This window comes from Harmonia axyridis, chromosome 7, assembly GCF_914767665.1.
Source record: "Harmonia axyridis chromosome 7, icHarAxyr1.1, whole genome shotgun sequence".
Taxonomy (NCBI): domain Eukaryota; kingdom Metazoa; phylum Arthropoda; class Insecta; order Coleoptera; family Coccinellidae; genus Harmonia; species Harmonia axyridis.
This window is the reverse complement of record NC_059507.1, coordinates 1,834,228-1,855,553: the sequence shown is the minus strand read 5'-3', so window position 1 is coordinate 1,855,553 and position 21,326 is coordinate 1,834,228. Positions and strand designations below refer to the sequence as shown.

At 38.6% G+C, this 21,326-nt stretch overlaps 1 protein-coding gene across 6 annotated transcripts in view; it reads left to right on the top strand.

The window, feature by feature from the left end:
* LOC123684395 (LIM domain only protein 3-like) overlaps positions 1-21,326 on the top strand; it is a 197,809-nt gene that overhangs the window by 93,896 nt on the left and 82,587 nt on the right. For 2 of the 6 annotated variants that reach the window (XM_045623640.1, XM_045623634.1), the window contains exon 1: positions 11,959-12,075. The exons of 3 other annotated variants lie outside the window; for them this stretch is intronic. The gene's annotated coding sequence lies outside the window, so the exon portion shown is untranslated. Of the gene's footprint in view, positions 1-11,955; positions 12,076-21,326 lie in introns of those variants that run through there. One more of the 6 variants, XM_045623639.1, reaches the window with a different exon arrangement.

Here is a 21,326-nt window from a genome sequence, read left to right as displayed (position 1 = left end):
TTGGTGCGCTTTATGGGCTTGTGGAATCATTGGTCCGTACTTCTTCAAAAACGATGATGGCCAGAACGTTACAGTCAATGGTGATCGGTATAGAGCCATGATTACTAACTTTTTCATTCCTGAATTGAACAACCATGATGTCCAGGAGCTGTGGTTCCAACAAGACGGCGCAAATGTCATACAGCTCGTGCCACAATCGATTTATTGAAAGACACGTTTGGTGATCGCCTAATTTCACGTTTTGGACCTGTGAATTGGCCTCCAAGATCTTGTGATTTAACACCGCTAGACTACTTTCTATGGGGCTATGTAAAGTCATTGGTCTATACGGATAATCCACAAACCCTTGACCATTTGGAAGACAACATTCGCCGAATTATTGCCGATATACGGCCACAAATATTGGAAAAAGTCATCGAAAATTGGACGTCCAGATTGGACTACATCCGAGCCAGCCGTGGCGTTCATATGCCAGAAATCATATTCAAAATGTAATGCCACAAGATTATCTTGCGGATAAATAAAATTCATGTCAATCGAATGATCCATCGTTGTTTTATTGCAATTTAAAGTTCTATTGCTCTAAAAAAACACCCTTTAGAATTTCATGCAAATGCAGTCCACTCAAATGACACTGCCAACCGATAGATGAAAGCATATCTACTCTTGCATTGAACATATCTAATTATGTGCACGATTTGATAATGATAATGTTATGGGCAATGGAAGCTGAATTGTCTCAACCGTATCCAGTCTACCTTAAACCTCAAACCAGTTACAAATATATGTTTCGTATCAACGTAATCTCCATTTACTCCCGATATGAAATGAAATTAATTGGAAACGCTATTTCCATTTGCATCAAACTAGCTAAGTGATTCTGGTATCGATGGCATTCTTCCCCTAATGACTTATATCTAAAATGGCTCCAATATGAAACAATGCGAAAGATTCAGCTGAGTAAATGCTTGTGCTAAAAACAGTGAGTACGAACACATCGGCTTTTTCATTAAGGAAATGGAAATAATCTGAAATATTAATACATCTACCTCTGATCATCAAAAGTCATTCCGGATATTGCGAATATTGCGAAGAACGATAAAAACAAAAGGCTCCTGCGATTTCTGATTCGTATGAATTATTCTGTTTCCATCGTTTCTGTTCGTCCTCTATCTATTGAAATGGATGATGGACCTATCTGTTTTTATGTCGAATGCTTAACATATATGCTTCTATGTCACTTGAGAAAAATCGGACAAAATTAAAACTGGCAGTGTCATGTAACACTTCATTCGATAAGTTCCGTTAAAGCATAGTCACCTTCAAGTGTGATACATCTACTCCAGAACTTCTCAATCTTCTCAATAAATTTTCTGTTTAATTATTCGTCTTTGCTGTCGAAATAACTTAGGCAATCACCTCTGCATTAGACTATTAGAGCCAAATTTCTTCCTCAACATGCAATATTTTCTTCTCCTTCCTCTTTCAGAAGACACATTGCCTGTTTATTTCTAGTGTTTTCCTCATGTAAAGGGTGTTTTTTTTAGAGCTATAGAACTTTAAATTGCAATAAAACAACGATGGATTATTCGATTGATATGAATTTTATTTATCCGCAAGATAATCTTGTGGCATTACATTTTAAATATGATTTCTGGCATATGACCGCCACGGCTGGCTCGGATGTAGTCCAATCTGGACGTCCAATTTTCGATGACTTTTTCCAACATTTGTGGACGTATATCGGCAATCACACGGCGAATGTTGTCTTCCAAATGGTCAAGGGTTTGTGGCTTATCCGCATAGACCAATGACTTTACATAGCCCCACAGAAAGTAGTTTAGCGGTGTTGAATCACAAGATCTTGGAGGCCAACTCACAGATCCAAAACGTGAAATTAGGTGGTCACCAAACGTGTCTTTCAATAAATCGATTGTGGCACGAGCTGTGTGACATGTTGCGCCGTTTTGTTGGAACCACAGCTCCTGGACATCATGGTTGTTCAATACAGGAATGAAAAAGTTAGTAATTATGGCTCTATACCGATCACCATTACTGTAACGTTCTGGCCATCATCCGCGTTTTTGAAGAAGTACGGACCAATGATTCCACCAGCCCATAAAGCGCACCAAACAGTCAGTTTTTCTGGATGTAACGGTGTTTCGACATACACTTTAGGATTAGCTTCACTCCAAATGCGGCAGTTTTGTTTGTTGACGTAGCCATTCAACCAGAAGTGCGCTTCATCGCTAAACAAAATAAAATGGACGTAGTGCGCGATACGTATTCCGCACAGAACCATAATTTCCGAAATAAAATTGCACTTTTTGCAAGCGTTGTTCAGGCGTGAGTCTATTTATCATGAACTGCCAAACCAAACTGAGAATAAATCACTTGACAGCTGTTGAATCGGTTGCCATCTTGAACAGTAATGCCAACTTAAAGTTATATACCTCGAAAAAAAACACCCGTTATTTCTCGAAGAGGTTATAAGAATTGGCTATCCAGATCTCGTGATTTAACTTCTTTAGACTGTTTTCTTTGTGGGCAACGTGGAAGATAAGGTCTATGACAATACCCAACAAACAATTCAAGGCCTTAAAGATAGGATTCGTGACTTTAACGAGGGGTATATAGCCGAAGAACTAATAAGTCTAACCTTAGAGACCATTCCCAGCCCAAAATTCGGAAAGATAGAGCTAAACGTACAAAGGAGCGTTCAGATATGAGTCATCCAGTAGCTCCACAAATCCCATCGTCATCAAATCCATGCCCCCCTCTCTAAAACAGATCAGAATTCAGAGTTGTACTTCCCCAAAACTCCACCATTCACTCTCATCCAAGCTCCAAATCGTCATCTCCTCATCCCAGATTAAATCAATCAGGAAAGGACAAGGGCAGCTGATTCGGAACAGGGCCGTCCGGTAGCGGGGGGGACCGAAGGGGGTATAGACGTTCGTCGTCGATTGTTTCCCCCGGCAATCTAGTTTTTGGTGCCATTATCCCCACATAATCGACTGCCTTCATCGGGAGGAATCGGGCTAATGACATGGAATCCAGACGTGAGGCTGGCTGGATGAAGGAAGTTAACGAACGCAGTGCCGCCCGCCTGTGTAGTTTGATTGTTGTAATTATTTCGGGATCTCGACGGGAATAACCAATCACGGCGCAGGCAGTAGGCAATCTCCTGCTCGTCCCGGTGCAATTAGCAGAGTTCCTCATTAATTAATGCTAGCCGCTTACACAGACAGTTTACTCAAGATTTCGCCGTGCCGGATATGAGTACAAGAGGAACAGGGACGGATTCGGCCTGGGGGATCTATCGGGATTGGATAGGGTGTCGGTTTTGTCGGTTTTGTTGCTTCCCACCTTTCGGTTTTAGCTCTTTTGTCTTTCGCTCTTAGCTACCTACTATCTAGTTCATCAACCTTTCGCGCCAACTTCCAGTTTCTAAATTTGCGAGTCCAGTATTACTTCATTTGCCCACTCATTAGCCTTCTGTATGTCTGTGTCATTTTTTTTTCTTCCATCCTTCCTCAATTGAACCATTAGGTCTCCATATTTCTTTTCTATATTTTCTCTTGCTGTTTGTCTGAAATCAAATGTACAATGTTGTCTTATATGTGTAGCGTCCTCTTCCTCGTTTCTGTCACAACCACATTTTCCCGTTGTCTCCTTCAACTTGAACCTTTTCTTGTATGACTCCATGTTTCCATGACCCGTCATCAACTGCGATGCCTTGAAGTTGAGCTGTATTATCTCGTTGCCCACTTGTCTGCAGTGTTCGTACAGTTCTCTTCCTTTACTTCCATTATCCCAACTCCTTTGCCACCTCTCCATTAACCTCCCATAATTTTCCGCCTTCATCTGCTGTCTCGTTTTATACGTATATTGTCTGTTCTCTACATCTATGGTTCTTCTTTCTGTCGCCTGTCGTGCTAGTTCATGTGCTATTGCTTCCCTATCCGTTCCATAGTGCTTTCCTTTCCTCCATATTATATATGTGTCTTTCCCTTCACCATTTCGTACCTCAATTTGTTTCTGTATGTGTGCCGTTATTGGTAGTCTTGTATTTCGGTTGTATATGCTCTTTATTAATGCTTCTCTGTCTGTTATTATTACTATGTTGTCCATCGCCCTAACTCTCCTCTCCTCCAGTGGATAGGATGTGTATCAAATGGCAGATGGTGCGTGAACTTCCTATACACTAGGCCTTTTACTGTCCTTGTTTGATTTGTGCATCTCTTCAGGCCTGTTTGCAGTTAGGCGATCAGTACCTTATTTCAGAAATTAAAGGAAAAAAATCTGAAATTTTCCAGAAAGAAATTGATAATATTCCCGAGGCTGCAACTTCTCCTGGATTCGACTATGTAGATCACGGAAATGCTTGCAGTTCGGCAATTAGTAGATCATTTCAGAAGTTATTAGTAAAAATCTGAAATTCCCGAAAAAAAACTTGATAATTTTCTTGAGGCTGCTCCTGGACACAAGCTATGCACTTGAAACCCCACTATGTTTCAGATCAGAGCTCGATCTTTGAAAGACGTTTTCATTCGAGGGGTCTGTGACAAATACATGCGCAAAAAAATTAACGCACATTATGGAAATCTCAAATTTATTCTACAACTGAAGGTGTTCTCAATGATAATTATTTCTATCAGAATTATGCATGCAAATGTTATCCACTTTCAACAGGTATGAATGTCCGAAGATCAGGACAGGGCAGACCATGGGTAACAACTGCCATTCAAGAACGTTACTTGAGAGTTTCTTCGTTTAGACAACGGTTTGCAACCGCTCGCCTCCTTCAAAATCATCTTGAGCAAACTCATGGGATGCGAATTAGCACTCAGACAATAAGAAATCGTTTCAGAGAATATGATTTGAGGCCTCGTGTCGCGGCAAGAGGCCCAGCTCTTACCCCAGCCCATCGAAGGGTGCGTTTGGATTTTGCGAGAGAGCATATCCATTGGGAAGAGGCTGATTGGGAAAGAGTTCTCTTCACAGATGACTCTAGATTCTGCCTCTTCCATTGTGATCGACGTTCCCTGGTATACAGACGTCCACATGAAAGATATGCTCAGTGCAATTTCCTGAATACTACTGGTTTCGGGGGAGGATCGATTATGGTATGGGGTGGAATATCTTTGACTGCTCGCACAGACCTAGTGGTCGTTGATAATGGAGCTATGAATGTTGATAGGTACATAAGGAACATTCTTGCAAAGCATGTAGTGCCATTTTCCCCATACATTGGTGAAAATTTCATTTTTATGGACGATAATGCCAGACCCCATCGTGCGCGCATCGTTCAGGAGTACCTTGAAGAGGTTGAAGTCTCTTGAATGGATTGGCCAGCAAGAAGTCCAGATCTCAATCCGATTGAGCAGGTTTGGGACAACCTCAATAGAAGGCTGAGAAGTTCAGACAATCATCCAGCTACTCTTAATGACTTAGGAATCCAACCCAGAGAAATCTGGAAAGGATTAGATCATAACATTTGAAGATCACTCATTTTGAGTATGAACCGTCGTTGCCGAGCTGTAATTAACGCAAGGGGTGGAAATACCAAGTATTAAATCACTTATCAGCCTTCCAGTATTTTGAAAATTGTTTATTTCTCTTCTTTCACATAAGATTCGATTATTCCTGAATTTTTCTTCTATTTAGTGTGTCTTGTTCCGTTCAAAACCTTTCCGAGAGAACATAAAAAATAATTTATAAAGTCAATGTAGAGTTAACTATCATTAAAATTGAGATTTTCAGAATGTGCGTTAATTTTTTTGCGTAGTATATTTTAGGAGATATGACGATATCACAATTCATGCCCATTATGCCTATACCTTTCAAGAAAAATGAAATTTTCAAGGGAGGAAAGGAGTTAACTTTTTTTTTGCCTCGACCGATTCCAACGATTTATTATCGATGGTTGGAATCTTGTCGAACAAGTAATTTCTGATCATCACCTTCAAAGTCCTCAAAGTTTCAACGCACGTCCGACAAATCGTACCGCGTATGGTACCTTAAACCCCCGCATCATTAGAATCGAGATAGAACCTCAATTAATCGCATAATGGGCCCCCATATGCACAACATACGCGCATATACATTGTCCATTTGCACAGGGCTACATAACAAGTTAACGTAGATCCGATAATTCATCGTTTTGGATGGCGCAAATTGTCATTTATCATAACGTACACTTCGACTTTACGAACCGAATTCAATTACAATCAATCCAATCTATACCTCTCTCTACCGGATCGTCCAACTTCGGATATGTCATGTAGGCGTTGCTTAATGGTGCCCCCTTAATTAAGATAGCTACATCCAAAGGATGTCGGATCACCATTACCGTGTTATGACGACAATAAAAGTGTACCGGGTGAATTATGGCCAGACAACTACATGATATCTGGCGTTTTGAGATATGATCGCTTGTCGTCCGTTGACAGCTTTATGCGGACTATTTGGATTTTAGACGGAAGATGGGGTTAGTGACTCTTCGAAGTCGAATGATCTACTCTTTATCCACTACTGTCTTTTGAGTTGTGGAGTGGTAAAGGGTGTTTTTTTAGAGCTATAGAACTTTAAATTGCAATAAAACAACTAGGGATTATTCGATTGACATGAATTTTATTTATTCGCAAGATAATCTTGTGGCATATGACCGCCACGGCTGGCTCGGATGTAGTCCAATCTGGACGTCCAATTTTCGATGACTTTTTCCAACATTTGTGGCCGTATATCGGCAATAACACGGCGAATGTTGTCTTCCAAATGGTCAAGGGGTTGTGGCTTATCCGCATAGACCAATGACTTTACATACCCCCCACAGAAATTAGTCTAGCGGTGTTAAATCACAAGATCTTGAAGGCCAATTCACAGGTCCAAAACAAGAAAATACGGCGGTCACCAAACGTGTCTTTCAATAAATCGATTGTGGCACGAGCTGTGTGACATGTTGCGCCGTCTTGTTGGAACCACAGCTCCTGGACATCATGGTTGTTCAATTCAGGAATGAAAAAGTTAGTAATCATGGCTCTTTACCGATCACCACTGACTGTAACGTTCTGGCCATCATCGTTTTTGAAGAATTACGGACCGATGAGTCCACCAGCCCATAAAGCGCACCAAACAGTCAGTTTTTCTGGATGCAACGGTATTTCGACATACACTTGAGGATTAGCTTCACTCCAAATGCGGCAGTTTTGTTTGTTGACGTAGCCATTCAACCAGAAGTGCGCTTCATCGCTAAACAAAATAAAATGGACGTAGTGCGCGATACGTATAACCATTATTTTCGAAATAAAATTGCACTATTTGCAAGCGTTGTTCAGGCGTGAGTCTAATCTTGATGAATTGCCAAACCAAATTGGGAATAAATCACTCGACAGTTGTTGAATCGGACGCCATCTTGAACAGTAATGCCAACTTAAAGTTATATACCTCGAAAAAAAACACCCGTTACAACTCATATTATAAAAACTATCACCAATGCGATATAAAATTCCACGTAAACAAACCTTCGATTTATTATACTCTCTGAAAGCGAAAATTCTTCCTGATAAAATGGCAACGGTGGTGGACTTTTCGAAGGACAACAGAGGGAGGATTGAGAGCGTACCCTCGCTATGAAGCCGGTATAAAATCTCATATATAAGAAACGATAATAAATCTTCTGTTTGAGGATATTGTTCGAGGCACGTGACATGTCCCGTACAAGATGATGACACGTTCATTCACTGTTGGCATTGATTTCAAAAGCTTGGAGTGTCCTGCGAAGGACACTTGGACCACGATTTGTTGCCGTCTTTCGGACATTAAAACTCCTGAAGTCGAAAATCCTGCCATATTTCACGGCGTCTTCTTTGTTGACATTCCCACTCGAAATATTCGTCTAGTTTCAATCATAGAGTAATAAACATAGGTGGAGGTAGTATACGCAGTTTTCATATGTCCCCAACATGGTTAGATTACGTTATCGGATTGTGATATATTTTCAAATCAACAATTTTACTATATCGTTATGAATGTATATTATATTGAATGAAATATACAGGGTGGCCATTTGAAAACGAAACAGACGAGATTACAGACGAAATAAAGTTTTTCGATAGAAATGCTCGGACAGGTCGATTTCTGTTTCGAGGGGGACAACTTAAGATGTAGGTTACGGACGCATAGCGCTTCAACCCTTGCTGCTACAACCTTCACCCCCAATTTTTGAATAGGGAAGATGGGGTGAGTGATACCTCAATTGAAAGGTATATTTATACTGATTTCAGCACAGTAATTTTTTTTTCATTTTATGCATTAGTTCTCGAAATATTCATGCGTTAGTTATTTAGGAAGGAAGCCACAGTCATGGTTGTTTTGAAGCTCAAAATGTCGATTTTTCACAAAACACTACAAGTGCTATGAAAACACTACTTCATTTTCAAATACTTAGTTAAGAATATTTCGAGAACTAATGCATAAAATGAAAAAACAATTACTGTGCTGAAATCAGTATAAAAATTCCTTTCAAATGAGGTATCACTCACCCCATCTTCCCTATTCAAAATTTGGGGGTGAGGGTTGTAGTAGCAAGGGTTGAAGCGCTATGCGTCCGTAACCTACATCTTAAGTTGTCCCCCTCGAAACAGAAATCGACCTGTCCGAGCATTTCTATCGAAAAACTTTATTTCGTCTGTAATCTCGTCTGTTTCGTTTTCAAATGGCCACCCTGTATATATTTGAGTGACTCCCGATTAAATATGGTAATTTGAATATTTGGAATTCGATATTTTTCTTAGTGGTCAAATTTATAATAAGCAGAATATTTATTATTTTCTGTATCTACCTGCTGGAATCCAAGGTTTGGCAACTTTTGCTCTCCTAGTGTCATCGGTTGTTTCAAGTCGTTTGGCGCGCTTGAAGTTTGTTTTCCGAATTTCTGATATATTTGGGTATTTATTTCAATATATTTTGAGTTAATATGAAACGTCGATTCACTATGGGACATGAGAAGTGCGTTCTTCGTGGAGAAACTCGCGAATTGAGTGAAATATCGTATCACTGATATGATTTCATTTCTGCGCGCTTCATGTCAAATTTGATCACTGAAAATGACATATGCTCCCTATATCTATGTTTATTACCATCAGGTTTCAATTCACAATGACTTCTATGTAACAAGGTGGCGGGACTCTACACTGACTTGAAAATACTGAGCGAAGAAGGAGTATAAACTTAATGTTAGTAAGTATAGGGACATATTCTACAACATACGAAAAATTAACCGCTGACAATTTTTCTATTGGGTTTTTTGTTTCAAAATACGTTATTTAAACAAGTTTCCCTTCAAAATTCGATTCAAAGATTTTACTAGTTAGGACAAGCCGAGAAAGCTACATCCTTTCATTTACATCATTAAAAGTTCAACGCTTTACAAGAGTGTTGTCCTTCAGGGAATTATTTAAGCATCTACCAGATGAGATAATACAAAATACTGAAAGATGGACCGAAATACGTGGAAGATTCCATCTTTAATTCAATTTCATTTTGAACGATTGCGGACATACTGTAGTCCGCCCCAAATGCTGCGGGATTGGCAATATGGTCTCTCGAAATCTTTCCGATGATAGCCGGTCCAATAGATTTAGCAGTCAGCCGAAAACGAAATCATAAATATCGTGGAATATCAAATAACCAACAGATATACGTGCATCAGGGGCCAGCCGCAGTCCAGATGGGAGCACATGAAGCCGGAAGACGAAATTGAAATTGGTTTTCAAGCCGTATCTCACGGAATTCTAAACGCGATCAAATCGAGGCTAGATCGCCTAGATCGCTGTTGGATCAGCGCAGGCGGGGACGCTTATCGACCCCTCCATTTCTGGCAGAAAATAATGAAGGATTTCAGATTTTCTGATAACTATCTCTACATAACAGGCCAATTGAAGAGTCCCCGGTCTACCATAGTAAAACACATTTTTTTGGCAAAATTCGAGTTTATTATTCAACATAGTTGCCTTCGAGGGCGAAACAGCGATTATAGCGATCTTCCAACTTTTCGATACCATTTTTGTAGTACGATTTGTCTTTCGCTTCAAAATAGGCCTTAGTTTCTGCGATTACTTCTTCATTGGTGCTAAATTTCTTTCCAGCGAGCATTCTTTTCAGGTCTGAGAACAGGAAAAAGTAGCTGGGGGCCAGATCTGGCGAATACGGTGGATGCAGAAGCAATTCGAAGCACAATTCATGCACAGTACCTTTTTATTTTCAAATGGTGCTGTTGTTTTGACCATTTCATCCTTTGAACGATCCAATAACGCTATAATATAATCGCTGTTGATGGTCTGACCCTTTTGAAGGTAATCAATGAATATTATATAGGGTATTTTTTTTCGAGGTATATAACTTTAAGTTGGCATTACTGTTTAAGATGGCGACCGATTTAACAGCTGTCAAGTGATTAATTCCCAATTTGGTTTGGCAATTCATCATGAAGAGACTCACGCCTGAACAACGCTTGCAAATAGTGCAATTTTATTTCGAAAATAATGGTTCTGTGCGAAATACGAACTACGTCCATTTTATTTTGTTTAGCGATGAAGCGCACTTCTGGTTGAATGGCTGCGTCAACAAACAAAACTGCCGCATTTGGAGTGAAGCTAATCCTCAAGTGTATGTCGAAACACCATTACATCCAGAAAAACTGACTGTTTGGTGCGCTTTATGGGCTGGTGAAATCCTTGGTCCGTACTTCTTCAAAAACGATGATGGCCAGAACGTTACAGTCAATGGTGATCGATATAGAGCCATCATTACTAACTTTTTCATTCTTGAATTGAACAACCATGATGTCCAGGAGCTGTGGTTCCAACAAGACGGCGCAACATGTCACACAGCTCGTGCCACAATCGATTTATTGAAAGACACGTTTGGTGACCGCCTAATTTCACGTTTTGGACCTGTGTATTGGCCTCCAAGATCTTGTGATTCAACACCGCTAGACTACTTTTTGTGGGGCTATGTAAAGTCATTGGTCTATGCGGATAAGCCACAAACCCTTGACCATTTGGAATACAACATTCGCCGTGTTATTGCCGATATACGGCCTCAAATGTTGGAAAAAGTCATCGAAAATTGGACGTCCAGACTGGACTACGTCCGAGCCAGCCGTGGCGGTCATATGCCAGAAATCATATTTAAAATGTAATGCCATAAGATTATCTTGCGGATAAATAAAATTCATGTCAATCGAATAATCCATCGTTGTTTTATTGCAATTTAAAGTTCTATAGCTCTAAAGAAAACACCCTTTATAAACCACGAATGTTATTTGCACTCAGTGGTAAAGAATTTCTATTTGAGACCATTTCCATATCAAATTAAGTAAAAAAAGTGTAAACAAACTCTCCTCTCTGAATATATTCAAGAATTCTAAATCAATATGACAAGAATATTTAGCATCTATTTTTGACTCACGTATTTAGATCTACCTGATCTCAAATTGAATTTTTTGTTCGTCTTTTATAAATAAATCTTCTGATCACGCCGTCTAACCAACGAAAATGTTGAGAGATTTATTGAATATTCAATCCACATAGGTGTAGATACGTGAGGGTATTTGAAATTCCTGATTATTGCCTGAATTAATTTCTGTATTCTCAGTAATCGTGCATCATCAAGTTCAAAAAAATTTTTATTTCTATTACTTTCAACAACACATCATAACAATTTTTTGTTTTCAAGAACAAATCAAGATATCATTCCGATTCTGTCGCCACCATGCAGAAAATACGATCGGTACGCCAATGGTCTATAAATTTATATACGTTTGAACTAGGGTGAGTGATCGTATATTGAATGCTTAAACAATGAATAATATTTACATTTCATGAGCACACATAAACGTTTGCTGGTAAGTCTAAATGTTTCGATTTCTGATTACAGTTCTGATCTGTTTTATGAATTGGTGGTATTCCCGGCTTAAATAGTTTCACATGGTTCATTGTACAGATCAAGTGCGAGCAATCAATACTATTGTTTTTTTTTGTGGGTGACTTCTATATCATTTCTATAACTGTGAGTATTCGATTTAAATATAATAGATAGATTCTACAGTAACAAAAAGATATTATTTTTTCTTTAGAGACATTACAGTCTCTGAAAATGAACTTAATCAATTAATTAGTTCGAAACTGCACGGTTACAAAATTTAATCATAATCTTGTTGATATCCACTTTTATGCACTTGGGGTATAAGCCAAGCATTGAATTGGGTTCCACATGAAGGCTTTCTCCACGAAATCAAGGAAAAGCGCACATTATCTTCTAACTGTTCAAATCTTACCTAAGCGATCGACCAAAAAGCAATTAGAGGAGGTGTTCTTCAGGGGAGTGTACTGGGCCCTCTACTATACCTCTTATACACTGCAGACTTCCCCATAACTGAACGGACCAAAAAGGGTAGTCTTGCTGATGACACATCCATACAAGCTATTGATGTAGCTAGGGATTCATCAAGCCAAGTAGCTTGACATTTTAACCAACTACTTGACTTGAAAATCAAGCTCGTGAAAAATTACATACTTGAGCTCGACTTGACTTGATTTTGGATATTTATTGCTTGACTTGATATCAAGCTACTTAATATTACTTGAGCTTGATATGCACGCGTCGTACGGCATATATTTCTGCAATCTCGTAGGCGCTTAGACTAAATAAGGGGATTCCTCGAAGGCCGATAGAATGAAGCATTCGCCAGTGTGACTTTATTAGTAGTTTTCTCACATTTCTATGAAATCTATTGGTAGTATTTGATAGTTTCAGAAATATCTTTCCAACCTTGGCCAAAATAGCCAAGGATTTTTTATCAACGCCAGCATCTTCAGCTCCTGTTGAAAGACAATTTTTCAGAGCTGCTTTAACAGTTATAAAAACCTGCAATAAGTTAGGCGACAAATCTTTAAGATGCCTTATGTGTCCTAGATCCTGGATAGAAAATTATGAAATCAAACAAAGCCTGTTTCTGAATTTTAGAAAGCAGCATCACTTATCTCTTTACAGTCCTTTTGTTAACAGAATTTTCATTTGGTTTAATCTCTTTATGTTTCAACTTTGATACAATTCATGAATGCGCGAACAAAATTCGATTTTCATGAAGAGAACACTCTTCTTTTAGCAAACCACCCCCGTCTGCATGATATATTAAATAAACCTGCAAAACTTGCCTCATCTGTTTTTGTTCACACGTTGGGTAATTGGTTTGATGAAGATCTCGCCGGCGTTTTAATCTGATACGGGCCTTATTCCACATGTGATTCATCACCGAAAATCAACTTGGGGGTGGAAATTGTACATTAATATCCTCCATTCCATCTCCAGTTCCCTGTTTGCGCCAAGTTACAATCTCTAGTTCCAAACCCCCCTCCCGAAGAAGATCATCCTGTCTTTACATCTCAAGTTTAATTAAATTTATTACAGAAATCCTTGGCGTGAACTATGCAAATTAATTTTCCATCACGCTTGTTTTTTCTGTGTGAAAGAGAAGGCGTTGGTTTGCGTCATTGGTTCGCTTCATTCATACACCTAAAATAGGAACGTCACTAGGAGATAGATATAAATTACTTTCGGTCTAGAAGTAATTAATGAAACCGTTATCTAAGCGTACTGAAGCTATTACCGCTTGCTGCAGTGCAGTTTCAATAAAAGTCAATTTAATTTTCTAATTAAATCCTTGTATGAGTGTGTAGTGTAAAGAGGTGGGGGAAATGGAACCGAACCAGGGTATCTCCTTCCTTATTATCGCGTCCCTATTCTTCTCAGTGGCGTTGCGAGAATGGGGTGTTCTCCTCTAAACGGAAATTAAATATTTGTTGTGGAATACTGCAAAGATACCATTTCAACCGTCAATTCTGAGAATTTTGAAATAAATATGGCAATTTGAAATTGCATCATAGGCAACATAAGGGATTCACGACTTGGCTTGATATTCAAGCTACTTGGCTCAAGCTCAAGTAGTAGTTTCTTAATATTACATGAAAAGATTAAACCAAATGAAAATTCTGGTAACAAAAGGACTGTAAAGAGATAAGTGATGCTGCTTTCTTAATATTGAGAAACCTCCAGGCTTTGTTTGATTCCATAATTTTCTATCCAGGATCTAAGACACATGAGACATCTTAAAAGTTTGTCGCCTAACCTATTGCGGGTTTTTGTAACTGTAAGAGCAGCTCTGGAAAATTGTCTTTCAACTGGAGCTGAAGATGCTGGCGTTGATAAAAAATTCTTGGCCCTTTTGGCCAAGTTTGGAAAGATCTCATAATCGTCCATATAATATCTAAGATACATGAGACATCTAATAGATTTGTCGCCTGACCTATGGCGGGTTTTTGTAACTGTAAGAGCAGCTCTGAAATATTGTCTTTCAACAGGAGCTGAAGATGGTGGTGTTGATAAAAAATCCTTTGGCCAAGTTTGGAAAGACATTTCTGAAATTTCCAATATCTACCAATTTTTTTCATAGAAATGTGAGAAAACTACTAATAAAGTCACACTGGCTAATGCTTCAGTCTCTTGGTGCTCGAGGAATCCTCTTATTTAATCTAAGCGCGCACGAGATTGCAGAAATATATGCCGTGCGACGCGTTTATATCAAGATCAAGTAATATCAAGTAGCTTAATACCAAGTCAAGCAATAAATATTTAAAATCAAGGATGTAATGTAATGTAATAAGGCTTCCAAATGGTCAAGGGTTTGTGGCTTATCCCCATAGACCAATGACTTCACAGAGCCCCACAGAAAGTAGTCTAGCGGTGTTAAATCACAAGATCTTGGAGGACAATTCACAGGTCCAAAACGTGAAATTAGGCGGTCACCAAACGTGTTTTTCAATGAATCAATTGTGGCACGAGCTGTGTGACATGTTGCGCCGTCTTGTTGGAACCACATCTCCTGGACATCATGATTGTTCAATTCAGGAATGAAAAAGTTAGTAATAATGGCTCTATACCGATCACCATTGACTGTAACGTTCTGGCCATCATCGTTTTTGAAGAAGTACGGACCAATGATTCCACCAGCCCATAAAGCGGACCAAACAGTCAGTTTTTCTGGATGTAACGGTGTTTCGACATACACTTGAGGAGTAGCTTCACTCCAAATGCGGCAGTTTTGTTTGTTGACGTAGTCATTCAACCAGAAGTGCGCTTCATCGCTAAACAAAATAAAATGGACGTAGTGCGCGATACGTATTCCGCACAGAACTATTATTTTTGAAATGAAATTGCACTATTTGGGAGCGTTGTTCAGGCGTGAGTCTATTCATGATGAATTGCCAAACCAAACTGAGAATAAATCACTTGACAGCTATCAAATCGGTCGCCATCTTGAACAGTAATGCCAACTTAAAGTTATATACCTCAAAAAAAAACACCCTATAGTTCTGATTTGTCCTTCTTAATTTTTGTTCCTACCAAGCGCCGCCTCAGCGTCTCACCCCTTCCAGTCGCTACGCCACTGAGTCTTCCCTCTCTCTCCTGCTACTTCATTTCCTATCTTTTCCGTTTTGGCCTACCCCGTAGCTCACATCGCTAGCTTGATGCTCCACACAATTATTACACTTCACCATTTCAATTACAACTTCGAATTACTTTTTGGATTCTTTAATAAGAACTTGAACATATTTGTACGGATGGCTTCCGAAGTTATTAGATGGAATTTTTCTGGTGGAGTGTTCTGCAGGAAATAAGCTCCCTGGTTAGATATATTGTTCTAGATAATTCATACCTCCAAAAATTTGAACACAATTAATTTGGTGTGAGTTTTTCATTTAATTTTTTTTTTATAATCAATAGTCTCTTCTGAAAAAATTCTTAATACTCTATTTTTGCTCTAATTTCAACAGTGAACTGACGTTAACAGGGGCGTCTCAAACTGGAGGCTTCAAGTGTTAATGTGTTGCTTGAGAAATAGAGCAAAACGATTTTCATGTATTGATAAGAAAATATTTACCGATGAGAAAAATTACTGTGCAAGCAAAGCAAGGAACGAAATTTTGCTGAAATGAAGAAGTGATTACCAGAGTTGAAAAGCCTTCTTCAGAAGCAAATATAAATAATTCTACATAAAAGGTATCGGAGGAGCATATGAGTGCATGTGTTTCAAGATGTGAAAATCGAGGAATATTTTTTTTTTAATTTTACACCTCAAGAAAACAATACAGTATCGTTTCATTATTTATCACATTGAATTTCCTAGCTGTGAATCCATTCGAGAAATCAAATTCAAACAACTCATTTCCGTCATTTCATCATGAAATTAGAAACCATTGTATGGAACTTGTCGTTATTCTTCCACTTTTTATTCACTATTCAGTGCAAGAAATAAATTGAATTATACCATATCGAAATGAATATAAACTAACGAATTGAATCATTTCCCTTGAACTCAAATAGTAGTTTCATTACGTGAAATGTACTGTTTTATGGTTACATACTTAAAACAATATTTCCACATTCCTTACAGAAATTGATATTGAATAATTATTTTCAATAGCAACAAGACGATTGAGCTAACATATGAATAACATGTAGGAAGTTTTCATTAGTTTTTTGGTCTGTTTTTCATAGATAATTGTAATTTTTACCGGTTTTTATCGATTCTGATACGATATAGAGGTACCATATGCAGTTTTATGTGGATTATGTAATCCTCAATTCAAATTTAATTTTATGATCTCAATAATGAATACAATGGAAGTTTCGATTTGTTCTATTTCGATATATGATATTATAACGGGTGTTTTTTTTCGAGGTATATAACTTTAAGTTGGCATTACTGTTCAAGATGGCAACCGATTTAACAGCTGTCAAGTGATTTATTCTCAGTTTGGTTTGGCAATTCATCATGAATAGACTCACGCCTGAGCAACGCTTGCAAATAGTGCAATTTCATTTCGAAAATGATGGTTCTGTGCGGAATGAGTATCGCGTACTACTTCCATTTTATTTTGTCTAGCGATGAAGCGTACTTCTGGTTGAATGGCTACGTCAACAAACAAAACTGCCGCATTTGGAGTGAAGCTAATCCTCAAGTATATGTCGAAACACCGTTACATCCAGAAAAACTGACTGTTTGGTGCGCTTTATGGGCTGGTGGAATCATTGATCCGTACTTCTTCAAAAACGATGATGGCTAGAACGTTACAGTCAATAGTGATCGGTATAGAGCCATGATTACCAACTGTTTCATTCCTGAATGAAACAAACATGATGTCCAAAAGCTGCGGTTCCAACAAGACGGCGCAAAATGTCACACAGCTCGTGCCACAATCGAATTATTGAAGGACACGTTTGGTGACCGCCTAATTTCACGTTTTGGACCTGTGAATTGGCCTCCAAGATCTTGTGATTTAACACCGCTAGACTACTTTCTGTGAGGCTGTGTAAAGTTATTGATCTATGCGGATATCGCCAACATTCGCCGTGTTATTGCCGATATACGGCCACAAATGTTGGAAAAGATCATCGAGAATTGGACGTCCAGATTGTACTACATCCGAGCCAGCCGTGGCGGTCATATGTCAGAAATCATATTTAAAATGTAATGCCACAAGATTATCTTGCGAATATCTTGTTTTATTGTAATTTAAAGTTCTATAGCTCTAAAAAAACACCCTTTACTAACTGACAAAGAAACTGCGATACCCAGAAGGAGCTGTGAAAATTTAAAGAAAAATTTTGTAAAATATAGATAGTATAGCAAGTTAATGATTGAATTTGGAGAAAAAAATCGGAAAGGTTTGGTCATGTAAACAAGTTGAAATACCCAATACCAAAAAAGATGAATGATCTCTGTGTTGTAGATGTCCAAAAAAAACGGATTTCTATCTGACTGTAAAATTAAAAAAAATGTCGTCGACGTCTTCATTTGACCTACCACCGCCACTGCCTGGCGGTACATCTGCACGAAAAGATTCATTTTCAATTCGCCATAATATATGTTCGAAACGCACTTCGATTATGCCGCTTCAAATTGAAAAGGAAAAACGCGAAAGAAGTCCAGGCCATAAAACAGCGAAAATATCGTCGATATTATTCTCCATTTAGTGGATGTGTTTCAGTATTCCATTTCGATGATGGCCCTAATGGAAAATAGGGGTTTTATAAGAAAATTGAACGAGAGGGAAATGCTCCTGCGTTGCGTCGCATAAAAGGCTTCTTTCTCTCATTGTTTCGATTCGGCCCAGATCTCGGTTTGCTCTTACCTAAATGGCTTCACTTATTGCATTAGTTCGGTCGCTGACTACCAGCCATTTTCGGCGTCCTTGTCTCCTCTCCCTCGCACTTCTTTCGGGCGTCGCCGTCTCCGCCGTCGGATTCATTCAGTCCGCTTATTGCGGAAATAACAAAGTAGCATTCCAGAACATGAGTAGTCAATTTGTATCGTAATATGTATCAGAGAAAATGTTTTCCTTCGAGTTCATAACGGAATGAATTCTTCGCAGTATAATGGACAAAGAACTATCGGGAATAGTCGATTTGGCGGCGATTTCAAAGGCGATCGGAATCTGAATGACTCGGTTGGAAATGGGTTACTGCGATTTTTGTTTGGTTTTACGATGAAACTGAAAGGATAAGGTTGGAGAGGGAATATTTTGATTGATATGTGGTGAAGGATACGCGTACAACTTTGATTTCGCCGTTTTTTACGAAATAATTCAATTCAATTCTTTATTGATCCCTAAGACATAGAATAATGTATAGAACAAGTCAACATCAGGAAAAAAAATAGCATAATTACAAACTTTGAGATGCAGAATTTGACATTACAAGAAACAATATAAAGGATAATAATAATAATAAGAGGCTTCATTGTGAAAAACTTGTTATTTTTATTTATTTATTTACTTCTTTATTCTTGTCCTCTTATAGAGTACAAGTACTGGTGATCAGGCCTATTCAACAATATACAAAAAAATAATACTATATAATATTCAAAACAACAACAAAGTTGAAATAAACAAAATAAATTTTTCAGGTACAACTTAAGCTTAATATTAAAGTTTTTTTCAGTTCTTTCTTTAGGTTAGTTATACATTTATGATTCAAAGTATTGTCCCATCGCTGGCCACTACTTTCTCCCATCTTTCGGGCAGTGTACGAATCCCGCGTTGAAAAAACTGGTCATGTTTCGAAGCGATCCACGAATCGATCAAATTTTTTACTTCTTCATAAGACCGGAAGTCCTGATTAGACAGACCGTGTGCTTTTGATCGAAACAAGTGATATTCCGAAAGAACAACGTCTGGAGAATACGGCGAGTGGGAAAGGACTTCCTATTTCACCGTTTCCAAGTATGTCTTCACCACTTTAACAACATGGGGTCGAGCATTGTCATGCTGTGAAATCACTTTATCATGTCTCTCGTTGTATTGCGGCCGTTTGTCTTTCAATGTTCGGCTCAAACGCATTAATTGCGTTAGAAACGATCGCCTATGATTGTTTTAGTCGGTTTCAACAATTCATAATACACTATGCCGAGCTGGTCCCACCAAATACTGAGCATGATCTTTGAGGCGTGAATATTCGGTTTGGCCGTCGTCGTGGACGCATAGCCGGGATATCCCAATGATTTTCTGCGCTTGGGATTATCGTAATGAACCCATTTTTCGTCTCCAGTCACAATGCGATGCAGGAATTCCTTCCGTCTTTGCATTGCAAGCAGCTGTTCACAAGCAAACAAACGCCGTTCAACATCTCTCGGCTTCGACTCGTACGGCACCCAATTTCCTTGTTTCTGAATCATTCTCATGACTTTCAGGCGTTTTGAAATGGCTTGTTGCTTCACTTCCACTGATCCTGATAATTCTTGTTGCGTTTGACACGAGTCTTGATCAAGTTACGCCTCCAATTCTGCATCTTCGAAAACCTTCTCTCTTCCACCGCCATGCTGGTCTTCGACGTCAAAATCACTATTCTGGAAGCATTGAAACGACTTTCAGCACGTTCTTTCACTGATAGCCATAGGTAATTGAGAATATTCGATGAGCCTCAGCCGCAGATTTCTTCATATAAAAGCAGAAAATGAGAACCTCCCGCAAATGATGAGAGTTTGGCTTGTAAGCTGACATGTTTAATCGAATATTTCCCTCCTGTCAAAAATTCTATGTATGTGGAAAACAATTATCGAAAATTACAGCGATAATTGCATTGTAGGAAGCGAAACTGCACTGCGATAATTGTTCTGTTCATAGATGCATAGTTTCTATGCATCTTTCACAGTTCGAATCTATGGCAATTCCATTCTAAATCAGTTTGACAAGTGATGTAACAGTTTATTCGGGAAATATTCCCCCGAATTACACTCGTGCATCAAAATGACCGGATAATTTCGCATCCCAGCTTTTTTTCTTTGAAACACTGCATTCGGTCATTTTCATGACAACACGCTGTCATGCAAAATTATCGGTAATTTTGATGCACTCGTGCAATTACTTACGAGAATAACTTCATGATGCAGACACAAATCGACCAATATTTCGATGGCGTTATGTTTACAAATACCTAAACTTACTGTATGACATCTACGATCTATTTATTTCGCATACCAATTACATCTACAGTAATTGCAAATTGTAATTATTTCAAATTGTATCAATTCTATTGGAGAGACCTTCATTTACAAGCATCGAGAATATCATTGAATAATTTGAAATCTGTCAAATATTCAATTGAAATCGAAGCAGGTAGTAACCAACGAAAACTAAACGGATTCAACCAGTCACCGACAAACCCGATATCCAATTGTTTTTCAATTAGTTGCAGGGACATTCGATATAATATGTACTTTCTAGAAACAGCTCTGTACGTCGGATCGATATATCGAATTACGAAAAAAACCTTTATCCTGGATTTCATTAGAGCCTAGAGGATTATTTGTCGATCAGGAACCCATATATATATTGCAAAGCTTCTGACAGGATCCACTAAACCTAAACAATATCGACGGCTAGCCTGATGGCATGCCTTATTCATGAACCAGTCCAGTAAAAGCTTTCATCTGTATACTCCAGCTGGCTTTAATTCGATTAGCGGAACTGGGTAATTCGTTGTTGGTAGGCACGTTAGGTATGCGAGTATGAAGTCGAGAAGGATAGACAGGGAGATATTCAATTGCTCCCTGAAAATTGGTGGACATACGATGGATAGATGGCGATTTACTTTCATTAGGGAAGACCGTGTTGGTGAACTGGAAATACAGGTGTACCTCAATTGAAGATATCGATGAAAATAGGAGATTTCTAGGGTTATTTAAAAAAAAAAGTTCCATG